We start from the raw sequence: 7,191 nt of genomic DNA on the forward strand, positions 1-7,191 counted from the left end.
ACAAATAAGAGTATCTCTAAAATGACAGGAGGTGATGTAAGACCAGGCTTTGACAAAATAATAATGATTCGACAGACACCATCATACGATATGATGATGAACGTTGGACTTTAAAATTAATTACTTTCTGAAATAGAAGGCCTTGTTTGCAGTATTCCATATTTTCTGTGGCTTCCTGCCAAAAGTGATGTGAATGGTTTTTTTATGGTGCAGTGGAAAACAGCGAAGTTTAGTAGTTCATGATAGAAGCCTCTTTCATACATAGAATCTGTAACACTGTTGGCTATAATTACTTGAATGAGTATGTTTTTTCACAAATACAGTGTCAGTGTCTGTGTCCACGCTGCAGAATGGATCAAGATATATTAGTGATTTTTTTACACTTGCCATGTGTGGCAGCACTGCTGGAGTCCAGTGGTGAATTGGAATATAATAACTCCACAGAAGAACAGTGTTGTGAATTTATAAATGATTAAATTTGGAACTTTTAAGATTTCAACTGCATGTCAGTTTCCCTACACTGCATTGGCCACATATTAAAGTCACAGAAATATACTAACTAGCAGTGTTCCATGTTTGTTGCCTGATTTCTTTCCACATTTTGGAAGTTGTGACTTCATCTCCTGTGTAATAATGCCACCTTGGTAGATTAGTAAAACCGGCATTTAAGACCGTAACCTGTATACCTGCACGCTAGTACTTCCAACAAGATATACGTATCTACAATTTTTATATATATCTTTGTACCGTTCTGGATGAACAGATATTAAAATGATGCACCCTTCTCATCTGATTCTGGTTAAGACATGTAGCAGGCATATTTTGAGGAAAGGTCAGTTTTATTTCAATAACAATTTTTAACATCTCTGTTATCAGTCAAAATCTACATATAAAAACTGTAGTTTTTCAGCAAAAACATTTTATGCTGGTGATATTTTGTAAAAATTGAGCTCCAGCTAAAAACATTGCTTAACAAACATCAAAACGTGTATATAATGATATGACTGCTAAGGCAAACAAGTGCAAGTAAAATTGTAATTTTACTCATTATATGTAACATTTAACTACTAAAATCCGGAGTAAAAAAACTGATCTAAAACCCATTATTAAAACGTGGTAAAAATATACAGCTTTCTCTTTCACTCTTTTACTCTTTTTCGTTTGTCTTGCCCTCCTAATGCCAACTTGATTCACTATTTCTGTCTTCTTATGCAGCGGCTACAGCTTTTTCTACCCTATTGTAACGAATGTTTCCCATCAGCAGCCACATAGGCCTACCTTCAAAACCACGGTCTCAACGGTTCCCCACCACTTCCACCTTCTTTTTCACTATGTGTGTGTGAGAGAGAGGGCTGTATGCAGCACACAGCTGCCAAAAGGCAGTCGAAACCTTGATAGCATCATCACACAGGAAAGAAGCTTGTGAGCTAGACAGTAGCTGGCGCTGCTAAATGTGGAGGAAAGGGGAGAAGTGGGGTTAAGTGCTAATCTGTCTCTTTGTGGATAAAACAGATGTTCAGAAAGCCTGGGAACTCTTCAAACTTGTTCACTTGTGGTTTCTTTGTGGAGGTCCGGGTAGCAGCATGTCCTTATCCAAAGTTTGTTACCACTACTAATTAGCAAAGATGGATGCATAGTATGTGTAACCAAATGTTAACACATTTAGGCAGCTCTCAACGAGAGGATGAAGTTTCAGCCAGAGTCTAGACTACAAAAACACCCACCTTAAACTGTTTAAAATAGCTTTCACCTTTCATCTATCCGCCCATTTTTTGTTCAGTGGTGTATTCATCTTATGCCTGAAGACAATTCACCAACAATGTGATATCATGTCAAGATATCCAATCCAATGCAGCCAGAGTTGATAGTTGCCATTTTTCCAGCAGTCTGAATCATCAGTGGCAAATATCACATTTTGTGGTGTCAGTCCGTAACAGAGCAAGGGCATATTTCAGTAGCAACCATGTTAGACCAGTGTTAAAAAACATGCATGGTGCAGATGAAACACACCCACCGTTACTGCTGTATACTGAATAACCATGGGGTGTAACCTTGATCAAACTTCTCTGGAGAAGTTAATTGACAAAGCTTACCCACCACTGAAGAGCATTAAACATTACAATATGATGCACAACACGACACCAGAATGTAAAAATACATTCAAATTAAAAGTTTAATCATCCATTGAAATCTATTACTGTATTAAAATGAGAACAAATTCAGTTTAATGGCCATTCAAACATTTTTATTGCAATGACAAACTTGACATATTGTAAAAATGCAGACGGTTCAGGCAGCACTAGACATACAATAACAACCTCATACAATGAGATGTAAATGAAACTACAATAATGCATCATAATTTAAGGTTATTGTAGCTTTTGCATGATTGTGTGGTGGCAGGTAAATATAATCAACAATACACACATTACAAGATTCCTCTTTTGAAATGTAATGGGTTCAAATTGTTAATACTCTCAAAATAAGAATACTAATACTACTAAAGTACCAGTACCACAAAAATGTCAGAAAAAGTACAATGCTGTCCACCTCTAGTGTGTGAGGGCCTGCTTTTCCTTGAAGAAATTGAATGTAAACCTTTGTCAAGCGGGAGGACTAGATACATAGACTGCACCTAATTGTTACATGCCTATGTTTGTTTCAAAGTATTTACATTATGCAAATGTCAGATAACTTGCACATCCAATATCCAGTTATTTGACTCCATAATCAACATTTCCTATCTAAACCAAAGTCACCCTGACTTCTATCAAGTTTTGATAATTATTCCCAAGGCAATAGATGAATATCTGTCCACAATCTAGTTCACCAATCAGCTTATCTAATATGCTGCAAGTGAACTTTGTTCACACCCCGCATGTGCTATCCCTGTCCCCACCACCGTGCCCCTCCTCCCATTTTCCCTTGCTCCACTCCTTTCATCACTCCACATCCACAGGGGAGATGTAAAGCTTTTGGAGTAAATCAAGGCTTTCTCCTTCATAAATGCCTGTGCAATTAACTTAGCTCCTTCTCTCACTGATTTATGGCGGCCATGTTGGAGACTGGAGTCAGCCAGGCCCTCTGGGTTTCAAAAGAGAGGGCTATTTGGCTAACTCTCTCTCTCTGTCTTTCTCTCTCTCTCTCTCTCTCTCTCTCTCTCTCTCTCTCTCTCTCTCTCTCTCTCATACACACACTTTCAACCACAAACAGTGTATGCACACACACAGACTCATTCACATCTGCTTCTCTGAAAAGAGCAGTGAGTGAAATGATGAGGCATAATGGCAGAATGATTGGAAGCAGCACTGCAAATTCATCAGCCTTCTTACAAAGGTGTATATTCAAAGTCATAAAACATATTTAGTGTATAGATTCAGCGATTATATTTATATCTAAAACCAAATTCATCACTAATGATACATTAACCACGCTGTAAAAACAATTCTACCCTGGATAACGTTATTGTTATTGTAAGTGACTGTTTTTTTTTCTTTTATCAGTAATACAAAGACACATCTGCAAGTTTTGTTCAAGTCCTTTCATACAGCAAACTGTTCTGGCAGCATGGTGCCACATGGAAGTGATGGTACACACAAAAACCAACCATGTCATTCTCAAAGTCGTTGGTACGAGTTGGAAAATCAGGGGTTATTGATTGACCCAGAATTTCCCCACACATACAGTTCTGGCCCCTCCCTCTGAGGAAACTGCCTTCCACAGACTTTGTCTTCATTCCTGTCAAAATACCACGAAATGTGAACTTACATAATCATAAAATGCAACAAACTCAGTGTGAATGAGAAAAATATCTATCAATCTACATTGGAAAATGTTGCAGAACAAGGCTGTTGTTTTAGAGAACACCTGCAGTTTGGTGGTTTTCTTTCTTGAATTGAAACCTGGGTTGTATGAACTTTGAAGCTTTTCAAAAACACACAGTATAACCCCCTCTGCAAGATTTCTGTAATATATAACTGCATAGGAAAATGTAGTGTGGTTGTGTTAACAATATTCTAGTCATTTTGATCAACACCTGTAATGGCTCTGCTGCTCCCAGTGGAAGATGTAATGTAGGTATTCCTGATACAACAAATTGCACTGAGGAATTCAGTGTTATTGTCCCCTTTAATGGTGATTAGTGAGTAAAACTATGTCATAAACACAGATAATGACAAAAGATTAAAACAGAATCCAAACTGAAAGAATATAAATTGAATTTGCTGTACATTTACTTACAGTTATGTTTAGTGACATCATAGCATAAGAATTTATAGTTGAGAAATAAATGACTACTTCTTTTGGTTTTTATAGAGTTTAAAATGACATGTAGGGCAGCTGAATGGAAAGGGGTCAGAGATATAGCCCTCGAAACATCAGGTTTTGGGCCTGTGAGAGTGTGTCCTGCTGAAGTGTCCTTGAGCAAAACCCATTAACATCCCTGCTCACACAGTGCAAGCAGCTTCGTATAACAGTGTCAGCTAAATGGCTTAAAAGTTAAAAGAAACACTGACATAGTGAAGTCAGATTTAGTTTTATAAGCTTAATCACAGTTAAATGTTGGAGTAGAAGTATGACTGTGACAGGTTAAGAGGCTGACTCTAAAGTACCTTCAAAATTTAGAGCAAGGGAAAAAATAAATTTTGAAGGCACCAGAACGGAAATTTCATCAGGTAAAGTTTGTAGGATTTCAGAACAAAAAGTGTATGTGTTCACCTAATATATTAACAGTAGTTTAAATGTATATGAAACAACTATAATAAAAAAAGTAATGGAATATATTATATTATTGACATCATGTTGTAGGCAGAAGGGAGGAGGCTGGAATGGAGGGCTGTAAATCCTGTCCAGCAGTTTGAGATCCCTGTTCTAGGCTGTGCATTCTAGTCATTATGTGCTCAGAAAATAATAATAAAAATAATAATAATTCGCTACGGCTGAGATAGACCAATGGGTATTAACTTGCTGTGTTTGCTGGTTCTGTGAAGTTCAGTGGAGTTTCAGCTGACAAGTAGATGAGAAGACAATGACAGAATTTTCATTTTGCGTTCATATTTCTTTAAAGGCAGTTTTTTTGCTTGAATCCTTTGAGGGCTGCTTTTAGACAAGCTGCTAAATTTAGCATGGAAACATTTGTGATTTTAATAATTTATTCCCAAACTGGCCTGTAAAGATCAACTCTCACATCCTTTGTGGGCTTTGTACTGTAGATGCAACCACAGATCTCCCAGTTTGTCATACTATGACTCTCAGAATGTCTCAGATTCTATTTGTGACTCTGTCTATTTACTTAAATGCATTTCAGACGTATAGACCAGGGCCCCTCCCAAAACCTACCCACATTTCCAAGCCCTCTCCACCCCCAACACACACTCTCACACACACATGCCCCTACAAAACCCTGGCCCTGCCCTTGTCTGCTGGCTGCCTCACTGCACACTGGCTCCATTCTTCCAGGCCACGGATTGAGAGGGGCTGGTGTGTCTATGCGTGCATTTGTGTGTGTGTTTAAGAGTGTATTGGTGCATACAGCACACAGAGTGTGCTGGAAAGCCAGTGTATATGTGTGCTTGTGTGAGGCAGTGCATCAAAAGCTACAGATGTGTGTGTTTCATGTTTTTTGGAGTGATTATGCTGTTAACGTGTGTGCAGAAGGCACAGACTGCAGATGGGTTTAATGCATGTGGGAGGCTAATGTGCGCATGAGTGTTTGCATGTGACAGCAAGAGGGAGGGAGACTGACGGATACAGCATGTCAGGATGTGTGCAGGAGTATTCAGGCAGATGACCCCCTACACCCCTCTCTTACCGCCCCTCGATCTAACCCGCCATCCCTCCACCCTGTACCCCCTCACAAACCCATCCACCCCAACCACATCTCCACCCCCACACTCAGGCCTGTACACAATGTTCTCACCGAGGCTGGCCTGTCATCTCCTGGCACAGGATTTCAGAATGGATGTAATTGGTCAGGGTCAGTCTCAAATTATGTTTTCACTTTTGGCTGAATGATGGCAAAATAATATACAACAACTTTATTAGCCCCCAAGCGAGGAATAAGTGTAGGGACAAGACAGAGGGGGCAATGTGCACAATACAAAAGGTGTAACATTATATAAAAATAATTCATAGCAACACATACCAGATTCTACATTCACTCTGTCATGCAACAATTTAAATTTAAGAAAGAGGAGTATTTAATCACCTGTTGATATCACAATAACCAGTGTTTTTAGGTGCAACATGTAACATTTTGTGTTTCTCAAACCTTTTCCAAAAGCCCATGCTACTTCTTATCACACAGACGATGTTGTTACTCCTCCTTACTGCTTCTTGGAAATTCTTTGATGATCAAGGAGAAGTGTAGAAACAGAAAACAAACCCTTAATGCAGGCAAAACAAATTCTGACAAGAACGTAACTTGGAATATTAAATATAATATTAAACTAATCAGAGAAATTATAATATTAACAAACAGAGAAAATTGGGTTTACATTTGTGTTTTATGCCACAAACTAATTTACCTTTGTGGTGTAAAGCACTTAAGTTGATTTACAACCAAATGAGATGCAGATACACGCGATGTACAGTAGAATCTGATGCTTGTCTTGATAATAATGTAATAGTGTTTTCATGTGTGTCAAATTAACGTGGTAATCAATTTCAAGCATAAATGCAACAGAAACCAAATTTCAGTTGAAGAGTTGAGCACAGATGTAAAGCAGCTATGTATTAAAATGCATCTGTGGTTTATGTGGGAAAATATAGTAAGGAGTAGAACTGTGTATCCACAGTCTTTGATCACTGAAAGATGAAACCATTGAACTAGTTTATCATCAACTAAAATGCACCCTGAACCCGAAAGCTACCTTTGCTTGCCATTTGTGCCACATGGGCACTAAATCACAGAGACAGAAACATAACAGCAGCTTACCTTTGTGTCAGCCCAAGGCACCAAGCGCTTTCTCCCTCCCTACATCTTCACTTTGTAGCCCATGCCAAACACTGTCACCCCAAATCTCCTACTAACCTGCCTCCTTATGGCAGCAGTCCTCAGAAGGCGATCGTGGCGGCATGGCAGAGCCACACAGCGCCATCTGCTTCAGCGGGGCACGTGGTGGAGGAGAGGGATGGGCTTCCTCCCTGCCTCTCCACACTCTATCCTCTCTACCTCCCTTCATCCAAATCCTT

General features: G+C 39.0%; 1 long non-coding RNA gene across 1 annotated transcript; it reads right to left on the reverse strand.

The window, feature by feature from the left end:
• Positions 1 to 2,223: 2,223 nt before the first annotated feature.
• LOC127349891 (uncharacterized) lies at positions 2,224 to 7,191 on the reverse strand. The gene is made up of 3 exons (XR_007880441.1): positions 6,935 to 7,191; positions 6,269 to 6,342; positions 2,224 to 3,738 (listed from the first exon to the last, which is right to left on the reverse strand). It is a non-coding gene; the product is annotated as an uncharacterized LOC127349891 (long non-coding RNA).

This window comes from Dicentrarchus labrax, unplaced genomic scaffold (genome assembly GCF_905237075.1).
Source record: "Dicentrarchus labrax unplaced genomic scaffold, dlabrax2021, whole genome shotgun sequence".
Taxonomy (NCBI): domain Eukaryota; kingdom Metazoa; phylum Chordata; class Actinopteri; family Moronidae; genus Dicentrarchus; species Dicentrarchus labrax.